Source organism: Callorhinus ursinus, unplaced genomic scaffold (genome assembly GCF_003265705.2).
Source record: "Callorhinus ursinus isolate GAN/ISIS: 27379988/994484 unplaced genomic scaffold, GSC_fseal_2.0 scaffold35, whole genome shotgun sequence".
NCBI classification, from domain to species: domain Eukaryota; kingdom Metazoa; phylum Chordata; class Mammalia; order Carnivora; family Otariidae; genus Callorhinus; species Callorhinus ursinus.
In genome coordinates, this window is record NW_027397097.1 from 15,348,760 (window position 1) to 15,366,416 (window position 17,657).

The 17,657-nt window shown below is 39.8% G+C and overlaps 1 long non-coding RNA gene across 5 annotated transcripts in view; it reads left to right on the forward strand.

Annotated features, from left to right (window-relative positions):
• LOC141370476 (uncharacterized) overlaps positions 1-17,657 on the forward strand; it is a 139,017-nt gene that overhangs the window by 27,194 nt on the left and 94,166 nt on the right. For 4 of the 5 annotated variants that reach the window (XR_012374529.1, XR_012374531.1, XR_012374533.1 and 1 more), the window contains exon 2: positions 5,465-5,565. This is a non-coding gene — a long non-coding RNA (uncharacterized lncRNA). Of the gene's footprint in view, positions 1-5,464; positions 5,566-7,222; positions 9,421-17,657 lie in introns of those variants that run through there. The other variant, XR_012374532.1, reaches the window with a different exon arrangement.

Sequence of the window (17,657 nt, forward strand, 5' to 3'; positions counted from 1 at the left end):
ACATTGCAAAACATAACTTAAAATGTGCATTTAGCTAGAGGCCCATCCAAAAAAAAGAAAGAATAAAAAGTAATCTGGGTTCAAGCAAGCAGGGATGTTTGTGCTGTTTTTATGCATAATATTTCAAGCTTTGCCTCTATGAAGCTTCGATGTACTAAAAGCATATTAAAATGCAGGTAGCTGGTTAACTCACAAGTCAAGTCTTGTAAGTGTAGACCATTATGATTATAACATTTAATAATATCATAGTAAACATTTATGTAGTGCTGTACGTTAGTAAAGTGCTTAAAATTAGGGCGCCTGGGCAGCTCAGGTGGTTAAGCGACTGCCTTCGGCTCAGGTCATGATCCTGGAGTCCCGGGATTGAGTCCCAAATCAGGCTCCCTGCTCAGCGGTGAGTCTGCTTCTCTCTCTGACCCTCCCCCCCTCATGCTCTCTCTATCTCATTCTCTCTCTCAAATAAATAAATAAAATCTTTAAAAAAAAAAGTGCTTAAAATTAGTCAGAGCCAAAAGCAGTATCATTTTTATTCACTAATGAAAATGAAGTTTGACTGTTTTGTGGAACCTACAGAGAAAAAGACAGATGGACGAGAAGTTTAAATATTTGATGTAAATTTCAGTTAAAATACTCAGCTGTGTAAATTAACTGGAGCATAATGAAGCTCTACACATTAAAAAAATCAAATTATTAAAATAATGTTATTTTATTTCAAATGTTGCTTATAATTACAGAACATAACAGACACTGATAGTCTATATCAGTGTTTCTATAACTTTTCTGATAATATGAATCACAAGGAATGTTTGTAAAAAGTACAATTTCTTAGCTCTCAAGGCTTGGAGTTTCTGATTCATCAAGTTTGGAATGAGACCAGGGAAATTGTATTTTTAACCAGTACCATAAGAAATTCTTATTATCAGGGAAAATCAGGAAACAGTAGTTTCTGTGAACTGGTATCCAACTCCAGGACCCCATAGAAACTTGGAACATACAAACTTTATAATCATTCAAACTTTACTTGTATAATCAATCCATCGGGCACTGGGCTTAAGGCATTCCACATCTCTTTTGATCCTCATAGCATTCCATAAGATATCATTTCCAGGATCAAACTCTGAAAAGCTGAATAACTAGATCAAAAGAAAAATGGAAAAATTAGACCAAAATCACAAAGCTGGGTCTACCTGGCTCCCTAGCCTATGCCTAATCAATATGTATTTTCTTCTGCACATTGCCAAATCCTGCATCTCAGAAAAGACAAAAAGGGAGAAGGGGAAAGAAGGAAACAATTCTAGTAAGTGCACTTAAGCTTTTCAAGAGATTATTACATGGTATAATATACTATGTATATTATATACATAATAATAATGTACATAGTGTATTATTAAAAAGTTAAATCTGCCTTAAATTCTCCAGTTGAAATGTAAAATTATTAAAAATTTATTTAAAGGGGCGCCTGGGTGGCTCAGATGGTTCAGCGTCTGCCTTCGGCTCAGGTCGTGATCCCAGGGTCCTGGGATCGAGTCCCTCATCGGGCTCCCTACTCCACAGGAAGCCTGCTTCTCCCTCTGCCTCTGCCTCTCTCTCTCTCTCTCTCTCTCTCTCTCTGACTCTCATGAATAAATAAATAAAACATTTTAAAAAAAAGAATTCTTCAAAAAAATTTATTTAAAAATTGTTCTAAATTATTTTAAATTGTTAAAAATTACATTCTCCATTTGAAATGTAAAATTGTTAAAAAGAATCATGTCCCAGGGAAAGACCAAAGGGAGTAGATGGTCATAAAATAAATCAAAGATTATAGTTGATTTCTATATTAGTGTTAAGGTAGATGTTATTTTGTTAGGAAGTGTAGAGCCCCTTCTGGTTGAGGAAGTAGAAGAAAGAGTAAGTAGGTCATGATACCTAAGGGGATCTGGTGTATTATTTCTCTGAAGTTGGCAATTTAAACTATAAGGAGAACATTCTTTTCTGGTGGGTGCAACTCTTAATCTTGACTAAAGGAATTAAGACAAAAGTAATGTACAGTCTGTACCTCCAACCTTTGTTTTGCAATAGTGATGGAGAAAGGAGATTCTCCAAAGTATCTAGATAAACAAGCCTAGTTATGAGAATCAGGTTATCTTGTACAAGTGCAAGAAATAATTGACCTGAGTTGAGCTAACTTTCAGAGAACACAAGCTGAGCTGAGCTAGTTTTTGTACAGAACACAGTTCTAATGTTACCTTGAAAGGCCTGGCAAACAAAACCTTCAGGCCTTTGATGTAGAAATGGGACAGATAGCTCATGACAAGAAATGGTAGACTCTGTCAGCAAATTGTTATTGAAATTAATGCCCCTCCCATTTTTAGTTTGTGGTATTGGTCTGAATGTAGACAATGGTGATTGTTTTTCAGTTTTGTTATAGGATGGGACTACTTCCTTGGCTTTCAAAAATTTTACTTCCTTCATTCCTTTGTTTCAATGTATCACAGTTATCTCTGCTTTAAGTTAGGAGAGATGACCTTGGAAATAGACGTGGGGCTGGAGGATATTTATAGCTTCTCACAATATAGATGAACTTAGCTCAGGGGAGCTTTGAAAAAGGTAACAGACCCATCAACCAGTAAGAGGTCAGTTATAAGAATGAGTCTATAATGAGGTGGCCATTATAAAAGAATCTGATAAGCTGAAAGGGCCTGGCATAAAGCAACATCAAAAACCATTTTAATTCTAGTCTTTCTTTTTTTTTTTTTTAAAGATTTATTTATTTATTTATTTGTCAGCGAGAGAGACAGCACACAAGCAGGGGGAAAAGCAGGCAGAGGGAGAAGCAGGCTCCCCGCCGAGCAAGGAGCCCAATGTGGGACTCGATCCCAGGACTCTGGGATCATGACCTGAGCCGAAGGCAGCCGCTTAACCGACTGAGCCACCCAGGCGTCCCAATTTTAGTCTTTCTTATATAGATGGGATAGGCCAGAAATTAACATCTTTGTGTTAGAAAAGCAAAATGATAGGGGTGCCTGGGTGGCTCAGTCAGTTAGGCATCTAACTCTAGATTTCTGCTCAGGCCATGATCTCAGGGTCATGAGATCGAGTCCTGCATTAGGCTCTGGGTTCAGCATGTAGTCAGCTTGGGATTCTCTCTCTCCTCCTCCCTCTGTCCCTCCCTGCACTCGCACATGCACGTGCACTCCCTCTCTCTGTCTCTCAAATAAATAAATAAATAAAATCTTTAAAAATAAAGAAAAGTAAAATGATATCCCAAGGGAGATATTTAAACACTAAGGCAGGGAGAGGGATGGTTTTTACCTCCAAAGCACACTTTGCATATGAGGAAGCTTCCTAGTGATTATAAATTTTTTAATGTTTTATCTCTGTTGAATTTATTTTATTTACACTTAATTTTTTAGCTGAAAATAAGTTTTGAAGACCTGAATGTATAAAGTAAGAAGGTTGAAGAAAAGGCCTAATTGTCAAAGGCAGAAAGCTCTATTACAAAAATAGAATAATGATTAATAAATCACTACTGAATTTAGTAGTGTTAATAACAGAGTGAATAATAGTGATTCTTCTAGGAATTGACTGCCTTAATACTTTGTGTGTCTGAGATTGGGGGCTAAATCCCCTGTTCTTTAAGATCCTCCCAATTCTAAGAACTATAAATTTATGAACCAGAATCTGAAAGAGAAGAAAAATAAACCCTTTTCTCTTTAGTATGTCTATGCCTAAGAAATATTTTCAAACCAGATTGTATTATTTCTTCATACCATGCCATATTCTGTCTACATGCCAAGTGGAAAATGTAGTTGGAAATATTTTTTGGCCAAATATAACTCTGTTCTGGGAAACTACTTCCTTTACCAACCACAGCTATTCAGAAACATCTTAGAATGTAGTATAGGTATCCAAGGAATACCTACCATGGTCCCTTGAGCCCCTGAATTAACTCTTAGAAAAAATTGCAAATTGATGACTGAGGCATCTGGGACTGGCATGGGTGTCTGGCTTTCTTCGTGCATACCTCTAGCCTAGCCAACAATTTGATTGTGCATTGTGAGAGAGGACAAGCAAGTCGTCCTTTTAGACATTTCCACGTGACTGTTTCATAGGTCTATCATCTTAACTTCCCGAAATCAAAACCAATTGCCCCAAAAATGTTCTACCTGCAATCTTTCCTGTCTCACCACCATACACCCAAAAGTTCAAGTCCAAACCTAGGACTTATTCTGCTTTACCTCACTCCGCAAATCCAATTTATGAACAAATTCTGGAAATTCTGAACAAATTATTCTGAAAGAAATCCTCAATTTCACCATCATTAAGATTATTATCTTGCTCCAAGCCACCATCATCACGCATCTGGACTACTGTAAAAGCCTCCTATTTTCACTGTTGTTCTTCTATATGCCACCTTCTAGCCAGAAGACAGAATCAGCTTTTTAAAAACATAAATCTCTTCCTGGCTTAATCCAACCCTGTCCATGGCCTCCCACTGTAACTGGAACATAGCCAATAGTCTTGCCATACCCTGCAAGAGCCTATATGGTCTGGTCTCTGCTTACATCTACAATCTCACCTCCTACCTCTCAACCCTTTGTTCAATTCACCCTAACTACATTGTCATTTCCTCTGTCCGATGGACCTGTACACCATGCTTCTTTGCACTCAATGCCCTTGGATTGCTCTTTCCTTTTGCTGATATGCTTTTCCCCAGGCCTTCTTATATATGTCTCCTCCTAATTTAGGTCTCAGCTCAGTTATTAGCACCTCAGAAAAGCCTTCCCACCTTTCCTTTCCCTATTCATTAGACTTGGGGGAGAGTTCTGATTTTTTTTTTTAATCTATGTGCATCTATTAGTTTGATTTGTAAATTAAAGTAAAAATAAATGTATAAATAAACAAAAAAGCTTCTCAAATCACCGTATATCACTTTGTTTTGCTTTCTTCATTGCAATCATCATTATCTCAAATTAATTTTCTTCATTTATGTGTTTTCTTGTTTATTGTGTTTCCCACTGCAATGTAAGCTCCATGAGAGAGGAGATTTGTTTCAATGAGGCATGTCTGCCATGTCAGCCAGTGTATCCCAGTGCCTACAAGGCCTTTTTGTACATTGTAGACTCTCAATAAATATTTGTTAAATGAGTAGATTTCAGTTGCCCAAAAGAGGTTGTTTCCTTTGGCTGAGAATGGTCTTGTGCATTCATTTGAAAAGAGTGTCTAGTGAAATATTTTGTCCAAATTGGGTTCCGTTTGCATATTAAGATACTACTGCCAATACCCGTGCACATGGAATGGTTCCTTGACACAAATGAGAAATTTCAACATACATGCAAAGCTTGTAACAAAGATGGCAAAGAGATTGATATCTATATCTATTTCAGCATGTCAGTGAAAGTTTCACATCAAAGTGAAAATTGAAAAGCAAATTTAATGTTGATTTGGATCTGATAGCTAATATCTGAGTTCTGCTTTCTAGGCAATGGTGAACCTTGTGGAGTTGCTGATGCTGGAGGTGAAACCAGAATATGAGCCTACTCTAAACTGATTTGCAGCACAGTAAGAATGGAAGAATAAGAGGTAAGGATAGCTGCCTAGACACGCCAAATAGGATACAAAGTTATGAGGACATTGTTATAACAAGTTATTTAGAATCAGGGCTTTGAAAAATAAGAGTTCTCATTGATTGAATGCCTACTGTATGCCCAGTCATTGTCTAGAATCTTTACAGAAACAGCGTAGGTAGGTACTGTTTCCCCATAGCTATGTAAAAACAAGAGCAATAACTTAAACTAGATTTTTTTTTAAAGATTTTATTTATTTATTTGAGAGACAGAGAGAATGAGAGAGAAAGCACATGAGATGGGGGGAGGGTCAGAGGGAGAAGCAGACTCCCTGCTGAGCAGGGAGCCCGATGCGGGACCCGATCCAGGGACTCCAGGATCATGACCTGAGCCGAAGGCAGTTGCTCAACCAACTGAGCCACCCAGGCGCCCTAAACTAGATTTTTCAAATCCCAAAGCTGACATATTATCCACTGCCCCACACAGTCTTCTTCTGATGATGCAGTCCATTTATTTCTGTGACTCCTGTCACAAGTTTAGAGCCTGGCACAGCATCCTCATGGAATCATGCCTAGCTGGACAGTAAATGCCTCTGCTGCCCGCAGAGGGGCCACCTAAATGTCCAAGCTGAGCTGGGTCCAAGGTTTGCTGACTAAGCAGGTTTCAAGGCTTGTGCTCACTCCTCTTCCTCCTCCCTTTCTTTCCCAGCAACCCCTGTAGCTCACCTCTGCTTCTGTCCGCTGGGGAAAGCATCTTCCAGGTACTAATAAGAAAAATACTCTGGCCATAGTGTGAGGGGAAGAGGCAGCTCAGCAAAATCACCGCTGAGAACCTGGGCAGGCTTAGGCAAGTGTGATCTGAAGAGCTGAAGTGTGCAGCCCACAGAGAGAAAAAAATGGGGTAGAATGCAAAATTGAAGAGGATGTGCTTAAGAGAAAAATCTTCCCGACAGAGATGAATTAGTTATGGGACTAACTCCCCAGGGTAAGGGATGTGGCTCCATTCCCTAACTCATGAGCAGAAGACATGCTAGAGAGGACAAGCAGGAGATGGGGGGGGGCGGGGACATCAATGACTAATAGGTGCTTTCCACCTTTGAGTTTTATGAAGATGAACGGAGCACTTTTGAATGGAGGAATAAAAATAATAATAATAAAAATGAAGAGATGGAGCTGACTAAGGCACTGCAAAGATAAAGAGGAATAGAGACTTTGGGCCCTCATGCTGAGTGAGAAAAATAATTTCTTCCAACTGGGCGATAGAGAGGCAAGTGGTTCCAAGTTTTGAATTCAGAGTTCAGGTTCTGCCACTTGCCCATGATATGAACCTGAGCAAATTACTTAGCCTTTCTAAATTACAAAATAGGAATAATACCCCATTTTATTGGTTATCTCTCACAATAAAATAGGGATAACATCATTGCAGAGGATTCTTACAAGATTGAGATAACTCATGTAAAATTCAGTGTCTAGCATGTAGTAAGCACTCATTGAATGACAGCAAGTATTAATGGGTCATAACTTTGTGCAGAGGGGGAATATAGCCAGGTCACTGTTATCAAGGTCAGATTATGGGAACAATTCTTCCCTTTAAAGGAGGCACGATGGTGCCTCCTTGGTTTAATTATTTGCTGTGTCGATAGCCCACACTCTCTCTACTGACTTGGCTTTCAGCTCTCCAAGAAGATGAAGCTGAAGTATGATAGATACCACCCCTACTCGTAGGCAAGCTTGCCAAAGAATAGCTCAACCCATGTTGACTCTCCGCATCATTCTGAAGATAAAACCATCTCCCCACGGAAGGGTGTTGTGCACAGAAGATAATACTAACGACATTATACATTTATGCAATCTTTTACAGTTTACAAAGCACTCTTACTTGGGAAAGGTTACTATTTCTATTTTGTTTTTCAAGATTATTTATTTGAGAGAGATGGGGTGGGGCAGACAGAGAGGGAGAGAAAGTCTTAAGCAGACTCTGTGCTGAGCGCAGAGCCTGATGTGGGCTCAGTCTCAAGACCCTGAGATCACAACCTGCATGGAAACAAAGAGTCGGACGCTTAACCGACTTCGCCACTCAGGCGCCCCTACTATTTCTATTTTATGGATGAGGAGACAGAAACTTAGAGAGGTGAAGCTACTTGATTAAAGTGACATAGATAATTGGTGGGTGGAGCACGGATCCACACCCAGCTCCTCCAGACTTCCAGTCTGGAGCTCTTTTATACCACAAGATGCCGTAGGGGATGGGAGCCGGTAGCAGATTAGAAAGCTACTTGCTTCCAATCATAAAAACATTGATTTTTAGAACAGAAAGTAACTTTCAGATTACATAATACCATGATTTTTAGACTGTATCCAAGGAATCCTGTAGGAGGTGGGGAAAATCAAGCAGGAGGTAGTATTGTATGCATCCCAGTTTTTATCAATTAATTTTATAACATTACAATGTACTTTGAATGAATGTCTATGTCATTAAGAGTTTCCTTTAAAAAGAATGAAGTTTGAAAACTCCTGATCTAGTTCAACTGCTTCATTTCTCCAGGAATGATACTGAGGCCCCGTCTGTAAGTATATTACAGATAAGTTACTTAAGGATATACTGATAAAATATTTAGAGACATAAAAACAGTATACCCTTAAGTAACTTGTCCAAATCTCATAACTAGTTAGAAGCAGAATGAAGAATAACGCTGAATCCTCATTACCTGCATATTTTATGCTGTAAATGCCCTCATTCTCCAAACATTTTCCTCTGATTAACTCAAGCAAGTCATTTAAATCATCAAGAAGAAATAAGCCCTGAGGTTAGTCTCTCCTAATGACTCACTCTGGGACCTTGATCAGTCCACTGATCTCTGAACCTTTGGCTTTTCCGTAAGTAATATGGGATGATCATTCCTGTCTGGGCAGCTCTCAGTGGGGGTGTTGTGATGACTGTAAAAAAGAACATGTGGACTTTCACAGGGTTTTTCCAGGGAAGGAGACTCAGCAAGTTCAATATCTTATTTACAAATGCCCACCAAGGATGTTATTGATTCCAAGGTGATCTCTACAATTTATCATCCCTATGTATTTCTTGTCCTTCATTTGAGAAAGCAATGTAGTTCATCTTTGTAACCATGTCAAGGTTTATGAAATAGCCTCAAAAACTTCTTAGCACATTGGCTTTCTGAGAGGACTATGACTTCTTACTACTTGCAGGTGGTAAATCTTTTAAGGTTAAACTCCTTTTATTGTAAACATGTAATAAAGGAAACTATCACAACTGAGTTCTAGCAAACATGGGGGACTAGAGCTAGATGAGATCAAAGGACTTATGTGCAAGTTACAGAGTTTAGAACCCTCCCACCTAACTGGCAGTTTTTCCCTTCTTCAACAAGGAATACTAAGAAAATACTATCACTGACCTTCAGGCTGACCTTGAAAGCAGCCTAATGTTCTTAGGATCTTGGCTAAGTTCTTTATTTCTTTGAGCTTGTTTTCTCACTTGTAAAAGGCAGATATGGACTTCCCTTTCCACCTCATAGGGCCATCAAGGATCAAAAGAGAGAACAGAGGGTGGCGAGTTTTTAAAACAGTGAAGTGTATGCTAACTAAAAGGATTGTCAATTTTAAGAAGGTGTAAAATATGACAATTATTTGTAATGTGAATTTCAACTAAATCCTCTCAGTTTGTTAGAAATGCCTACTTTGGAATATCAACTACTCACGATGAAGAAAGATGTTTCAAAGTATGCTGATGTCTATATAGAACGTAAAGTAACCATACTGAGCAAGGCAAAGTTAGAGCTAAGGAATTACCTCCTTAACTGGCATTATCACAAAACCAGAAATATTTTTCTATTTTAAATTAAGAATATTTTAAATTTTAAAAAAATAAGAAATTAAACAGATTTTTACCAAAATTCTACTCTGGATGCCTCAAATTTCAAACTATATCTCTTGGAGAACAGCATTTCTAAGATTATTCATGTTGATACTTTAAAAAATCTGGACCTAGTTTCCATTATGCAGACAAACCACAGAAGCCAACCAATATTTTAAGACTGCAATGTTTACTAATGGATGTCTGGCTAGAAATAGTGTTGGCAGAATTCTGGCGGAGGCATTTACTCTCACTAATGATGTGGAACAGGGCTGCATAATCATGTCCACCTGGATTAAGTCTACCCAAGGCTGTCATATTTTGAAATGGAACCAGAAACAAGCATCCCCAAAAGTCCTGGGATTTTCCTAGAAGAAGCATTACATCAGAACTGGTTTAGACCTTCCCAAAGTCATTTTCCCAGCCATTCATTTCATTTGGGACGTCCTTTACAAAACTGACTTCACAAAGTAGAGTGGATATCAGACTCTTTTGCAAAATATTTAGAGACATAAAGACAGTATATCCTATATACCGGCCATCCCAGGCCAGGAAAAATCTTTCAAACATTTCTTTAGAAAACACATCAACTACTTTTCTTGCAGATATGCTAACAGATCCTTAAGGTAAAAGGACACTCGGTCCACACCCCCACCCTTCAACTCCATGCCCCAGGAAAGAAAGCTATTCCCAGTTATGCATTATCAATTTCTTTCCTAGCTATACATGAGACTAGAAGCATCAGTAGTTATTCATCAATAAGGAAGAAGGACAATGACATTCATTTTGACTGTCTGGACATTGTTACTGTATCATTCTTCTGGGGGGAAGTAATTTCTGTCTATTAAAAGAGACAGATTCCAAACTAAGCTATGTGGGAAATCATTTGGTATTTAGTAGAATTCAACTCATGCACATAGCCCTAAAAACTATAATTAAAAAGGAACTAGGCAGGGAAAATTCGTAACAGCAAGACTTTAAAATGGAAATCCTTAGAATAAAGGAATAGCTGTTGTTATCATATTAGTATTACTCTGTATTAAAGATGTCAAGATAGGGGTGCCTGGGTGGCTCAGTCGTTAAGCGTCTGCCTTCGGCTCAGATCATGATCCCAGGGTCCTGGGATCGAGCCCCGCATCGGGCTCCCTGCTTGGCAGGAAGCCTGCTTCTCCCTCTCCCACTCCCCTGCTTGTGTTCCCTCTCTCGCTGTGTCTCTCTCTGTCAAATAAATAAATAAAATCTTTAAAAAAAAAAAGTCAAGATACTGTCGTTGGATTTCTTCCCCTTCTACCTAGTTTCTAGACCTCCAAGGAATCTTCATTCTATTTTCTGAAATTAGATGCTTCAAAGATTTTAGAAGTAAACCATGAAATGAGTACACTAAAGAAGCATTAATTTTTGCAGATTATTATTAAATAACATTTTTATCCCACATTAATAATTTAATCACAACATTTGTTAGATATCCCAAAGGTAGTGTTATCTGAAACCAAATCTGGTTGTTTCAAATGGATCGGAACTTGGCTGTGGAGTAGGAAAAGATCCTGTATCTCTCCCCTCATTGCTCCCTCCTCCCTTCTTCCCTTCCTCCCTTCCTCCCTCCCTCCCTCCCTCCCTCCCCACCTCCCTTCCTTCCTTCCTTCATTCCTTTCATTTATTCTTCCTTTTTCCACTCATATGGCCTTATGATGCACTGTATCTATACCAGGGCAACATTTCAGTGGAAGGGGTACCTTGGGAAACTGCCAAATGCTTGTGTGGTAGCATTCGGACAAGGAGGCGTATTTGCAGCGCGTGATGCTGTAGTCACTGCTGCTCCCATATGTCCTCTCTCAAGATGTTTGTGCCTCCATGGTTGATGTAGATGTCACCAAAGACTATCCCTTTAATTTCTTTAATTTTTAACATTGTCAAAGTTAATATATGCCCTTTGCTTTTCAACATCATCAATGTTAAATCAAACCTTTTAATTTTTAACATTTTAAAGTTAATATAAACTCCATTAAATGCTTCTCAGCTGATCAAACACAGGAATGATCACTATGAACTAGTCATATTAATAGTTTTTTCAGTAGGGACCCAGTAAATTTTTCTGGTGATGGTATTGTCAACAGTTAAATGATATCTACCCTTATTTATAGTATTATTTTGTATGCAAAGTACTATTATCCTCAACACCTCATTGGAGACTCTGCTCACAGCTCACCACTCCAGACTTCTTCCCTAACTGTCTGCGCCATCTCATCACCTCTCCTCCCCTCATCACCTCCCCTCCCACCTCCCCACCTGCCCCGAACCCCTGGAGCTTTAATCTCTGTATGTGCATCAGCTCCTGTCTTCATCCTTCCAGGCGTTGTTAACATAAGATATTATGTGTAGTAGATTTTACTAAGCCTGTTGATTTCCTGGGGCTGCCATAGCAAAGGACCACAAATTGAGTGGCTTAAACAGCAAAAGTTTGTTGTCTCAGAGTCTGGAAGCTAGAAATCTGAAATCAAGATGTTGGCAGAGTTGTTCCTTCTTTTTTTTTTTTTTTAAGATTTTTATTTATTTATTTGAGAGACAGAGAGAATGAGAGAGAAAGCACATGAGATGGGGGGAGGGTCAGAGGGAGAAGCAGACTCCCTGCTGAGCAGGGAGCCCGATGCAGGACTCGATCCAGGGACTCCAGGATCATGACCTGAGCCGAAGGCAGTCGCTTAACCAACTGAGCCACCCAGGCGCCCAGAGTTGTTCCTTCTGAGAGCTGTGAGGGAAGGATCTGTTCTAGGCCTTTCTCCTTGACTTGTTGATGGCTGTGTTCTTCCTGTGTCTCTTAACATTGTCTTCCCTTTATGCATGTCTCTGGGTCCAAATTGCCCCCTTTATAAGGACACCAATCATGTTAGATTTGGGACCAGCCTAACAATCTCATTTTAACTTGCTTATCTCTATAATGATCCTGTCTCCAAATTAGGTGACATTCTGAGGTACCAAATGTTAGGACTCCAACACATCTGTTTTAGGACACAAATCAACCCATAACACTAATGCTTAAAGATAACACATAGGAAATACAATACAGAAAAAAACAAAAAACAAAACAAAACAAAAAAAGCTTAAGCTAAATCTCAAGTGTCATTGTCAGAGAATCTATCAGCTATGCCTGGTATAGAGTCTGATTCTCTCTATCCTTCTGTCCAAACTGCTACCATATTTCCAAGACCAGCTCACCATTCTGGATGGAAATCTGATGGTGTACATGCCTCTCTCCCTGTGATGGTTAATTTTATGTGTCAGGTTGACTGGGCCACAGGATACTCGGATATTTGGTTAAACATTATTCTGAGTATTTCTGTGAGGGTGTTTTTGGATGAGACAAACATTTAAATCAGTATGCTAAGTAAAGTGTATTGCCCTCCATAATGTGAGTGGGCCTTACCCAATCAGTTAAAGGCCTGACTTGAATGCAAGGCTAACCCTTCCCTGAATAAGAAAGAATTCTCCTACCTGACAACCTGCAAACTGGAACATCAGCTCTTCCTAGTTCTACAGCAGCTTCCAGCATAAGACTCAACTGGGACACTGGCTCTACAGAATGTGCATCTCCCTACCTCCCACCCCCCACACACAGGTACACTATTGGTTCTGTTTCTCTGGAGAACCCTGACTAATATGCTCCCTAAGACGACATCCTACCTAATAAAGAACAACCACAAATAACATTAAGTATTCCTTCAGGACTGCAATCTATCTGCTACAGGGCCAGCCCTTTATCTTACTAAATACTATACCCAAATCCTCCAATCTTAGGCCTTTATATCTGGGTTATTCCCCTAAGTTTCACTTATTCTTACAACCAAAACTGCTCCCCCATTGGTCTCTCCAAGAGCCTGCCCCAAAGACAAAATCCAGCTGTCAATCTTAGTACAATCATGGATTAAGAAATACTGAGGCCCAGGGGCACCTGGGTGGCTCAGTTGGTAAGTGACTGCTTTCGGTTCAGGTCATGATCCTGGAGTCCTGGGATCGAGTCCCGCATTGGGCTTCCTGCTCGGTGGGGAGTCTGCTTCTCCCTTTCCCGCTCCCTACTCTTGTGCTCTCTCTTTCTCATTCTCTCTCTCAAATAAGTAAATAAAATGTTTAAAAAAAGAAAGAAAGAAATACTGAGGCCCAAACTCAGAGCACTCTGCTTTATGCCCAGAACTTCTTACATACTCTTTGCATACATGTCAAATCATAGAGCACCTCTCAAGTTCTCTTCATCTAATTCCATCTAAGGCTTTTTGTGCAACTAGATAATTCCTTCTATAGCTTAATATTTCATGCGTGTGACTTTGTAAAGAATTAGCCTTGTCTAATTAGGACTCAGCACAAAACCCTCCAAAGTTTAAACAGATCAGAGCTGAACCAAATCAGACTCTTGAAATCAAGAGTGTTTGTAGGTTGGAAGGGAAGGACAACTCCCCCTGACTCTGTGCTTGACTTTCATCTTCACTTTGGGTTTCTGTTTTCCAGATTCTCTATGTCACTACATCACCTGGTCACATCTCATCTAAAGCTGTGTGGTTCCCCTTTAAATTTTTCAATGTGGACAAAAATGTTTTTCCTTGGCGTAACTATGACAGGCTGGTATTTTCAAGAACAGCTTTACTAAACATGAGGGAAAACAGAAAACAAATAATTACAGAAAACATACATGATATAAAAATAGCCAAGTTTCCAACTGCAGGTTTCTGTTTCTGAAAACTCCATTAAAAGTAGGAAAGTTTTACTGGGCCTCAATTTCATTTACCCTTAGTCAACCACATCCCTTAATTTTGCTATATACTGTCTGGACTCCTTCTCTCCCACCTCCAACACTTATCTATCCCTGACCCCTATAATCTTGAGCTGCTAGCTTAGTTTTTTGAATCCATATCCCAAGGAAAAATACCCAATACTTTTAAAACTATCATTCTCCTAATAAAAATACCCTGGACTCCCAAAGACCTGCCAGAATGCCTGCTTACAAGAGGTTTTCAAGTTCTGATGTTGAAGAGCCACTGGGTCTCCAACATTAACTCTTCTCAATACTGATATTAAGTCAGCATAGAACAAACTGCATTCCAGGAAATGGTCCCTGGGATAGTGAATATTCTTTACAATGGCAGGTAGGGTTCTGAGCTCAAATAAATTTGAAGAACGTAGGGATAAACTAAGTTTCACAGTTTTCTCCAATACAGAATCTCTCAAATCATTTCATAAAGTTGGCAAATACTTATTGAGCGCCTATTATGTGCCAGGCACTGCTCCAGGCACTGAACAAATCCTGATGAAGAATGAGCAGAAGAGATAAGACCCCTGCCCTGTCTTCATAGAATTCACTTTCTAGGTGGTTCCCCAAAAAAGGTGAATGACCAAACAAACAAAATCTCAAATAACGGTAGGGACTGGGAAGACAGTAAGGGGTGATGTTATAGGGAAGAACTGAAATTGGGGAAATACAGGCGGCAGAGGGAACAATGAGTCCACAGACCTGGCAAGACAAAGCTTGGCATGTTGGAAGAAGAAAGAGAGCCTCTGTGCTGGAGCTGAGAAACTGACCAAACAGGAAAGTGCATGTCAGGAGATGATCTGAGAGGACGTGGTAAGAAGGAAGATTTGACCGTTGGTGCAGTGGAAAGCAATATGAAGTGCTTTAAGCCTTAGCACAATCTAATACTACAATTTGAAAAAAAGAAATTTCCTTGACTGTTGTGTAGAGAATGGAATTTAAAGGCCACAATTACAGGTGGAGACCAGTTAGGAGTCTCTTACAGTAGCTCACCTGAGAGATGATGATGGGGGGTTGTCAGAACAGGTGGAGAGAGGTGGATGATGCCAGCATGTTTTTCAGGAGTAAAGACAACAGGGCTTCCTGATGGGTTAATGTGGGAAATAGGGACCAGAGAGAAGACAGTGATGACTTGTAGCTCTTGGGCTTGAGCTTGAGCAGTTAATTACATGGTAGAATTATTAACTGAGCAAGGAAAGACTAAGGAAGCAAAGACTTAACAGGAGTGAAGGAAATCAAGAGACTCTTTTATCCACGTTCTGTTCAAGATACCTATTATATATGTAAGAGGTGCTATCAAGTAGACAGATATTATATCTAGGAGTCTGGAGCTTAGGAGAAAGGTCTGTGATATAAACTGGGAAATCATTGGCATTGAGGTGGTATTTAAAGTCATGGATCTGGACGAGATCATCTAGGGAGAGTGTAGAGAGGAGTTAAGGCCCAAAGCCAACCCCCAAAGGCACTTTGAATTGGGAAATCTGGTACAGAGGAGGAGCAGCAGAGAAGACTTTTAACATGTTCATGTGCATTAATGACTCCTTACGAGGCAATACAGAAGGCAGCATTTCCCAAACTTATTTGACCCCGGGACCTTTTGTCACATAGCATCTCACAGGGATAGGGTACCAGTGAAAGCATCTCGGAGAAATGTTGTTCATAACTTTCTAGCTGCACTCCACTGTAGCATAATATATTAACTTCTAAGGTGACATAGGCAAGTCTTCTCCCTCTAAGCAGAGAGGTATTTCAATGAAAGCCCATCAGTTGCTAAGCAAAACACTGCGCTGACGATCCAGGCCAAAAAATGTACCTGCAGGAAGCACACGGGAGCCAAATGCAGTCAGAAGGAAGGAAGGCTGTTCCACCATCGCTTCACTGAGCCAAAGTTCACGTGCTGGCTCTTTTCGCCTTTTTACATTAATAATAGTTATTTTGGTGGAGGAGTAAGATTGAAGATTCTGAGGAGAGGTCCAGGAGGAAATGCTCTTTTTTTGGTGAATTATGTAACTTTTTTTCCAAAATGCTAGCATTTGGGTGTTTCTACCTATATACACTACGCCAGAGTATCATTTGATGCTCTGGAAAAAGTTAATTTAGATAAAGATTTTTCTCTATTTTCTAGTTAGTTTTTTTGGTTTTGTTATAAAGAAAAGAAACTCACTCAGGTATATTATTGGGATCTGAGGCAGCCCTAAGGACAAGATTCTCTCTAGGACCCATTTTCCCTCCCCTTCTCTCTCTCTCTTTCTCTACCTACTCCCCCCCGCCCCCCCCACCACAGGCCAGAGGCTGTATGGTCTTTCTCTCATAGTATCTCTGAGACCTCTCACATTACGTTACACACTGAGAAATCATAATAAAATCCTCTACATTTGTATAGCACAGTCTAAGTGGACCACACATGTTAATGGACTAAATGTTTGTGTCCCTGTAAAATTCATATGTTGAAATCCTTAACCTTCAATGTGATGGTATTAGGAGGTGGGGCAGTAATTGGGACGTAATTAAGTCTTGAGCACTGAGCCCTTATGAATGAGATTAGTACCCTTATAAGAAGAAACACAAGAACAAACTGATGGTTGCCAGAGGGGAGAGGGCTGGGGGGAGTAAACAAAATGGATAAAAAGGAGTGGGAGATACAGGCTTCCAGTTATGGAATGAACAAGTCATGGCAATAAAAGGTACAACAGAGGGAATGTAGTCAATGGTATTGTAACTGCACTGTACCGTGTAGCTACGTTTGCAGTGAACATAGCATAAAGTGTAAACTTGTTCAATCACTATGTTGTATACCTGAAGCTAATGTAACATTATGTGTTAACTATACTCAAATTTAAAAAATTAAAAACAAGGAGAAAAAAAAAACAAGAGGGACGCTATCTCTCTCTCTCTCTCAGCTGTGTGAGGATACAAGGAGAAAACAGTCATATGCAAACAGGAAGGGTTCCCTCACCAGACACCAGATCTGCTGGGGCCTTGATCTTGAACTTCTAGCCTCCGGGACTATGAGAAATAAATGTTTGTTGTTGGAGCCACCCAGTCAGTCTATGGTATTCCTCTCTAACAGCCCAAACTAAGAGAATACAGTCTGGGAGGTTTGCTTTGTAAACAAGGAGACCAAGACCTAGGGAGGAGAGACACAACCCAGTGGAAGGAGCCCTAGATGGGTTTGATAGACCTAAATTGTGCCTTTGTGTGACTGTAGGCAAATGGCTTCATCTGAGCCTCAAATTCCTCTTCTGCAGAGGGAGAAGATTGAGAAGGGGTAAGTGATTTTCAATATGCATTTTTTTTGGAATTTACAGTCTGATTTTATGATTTTGAGATGGAGTATCTTGGCTGAGGTCATACGATTAGGTGGTTCATGGCAGAGTAGGATCTACTTGTTCTGTATCACCTGGTCCAGTGTTTTGCTTCAAGATACCACACTGTATTTCCATTAA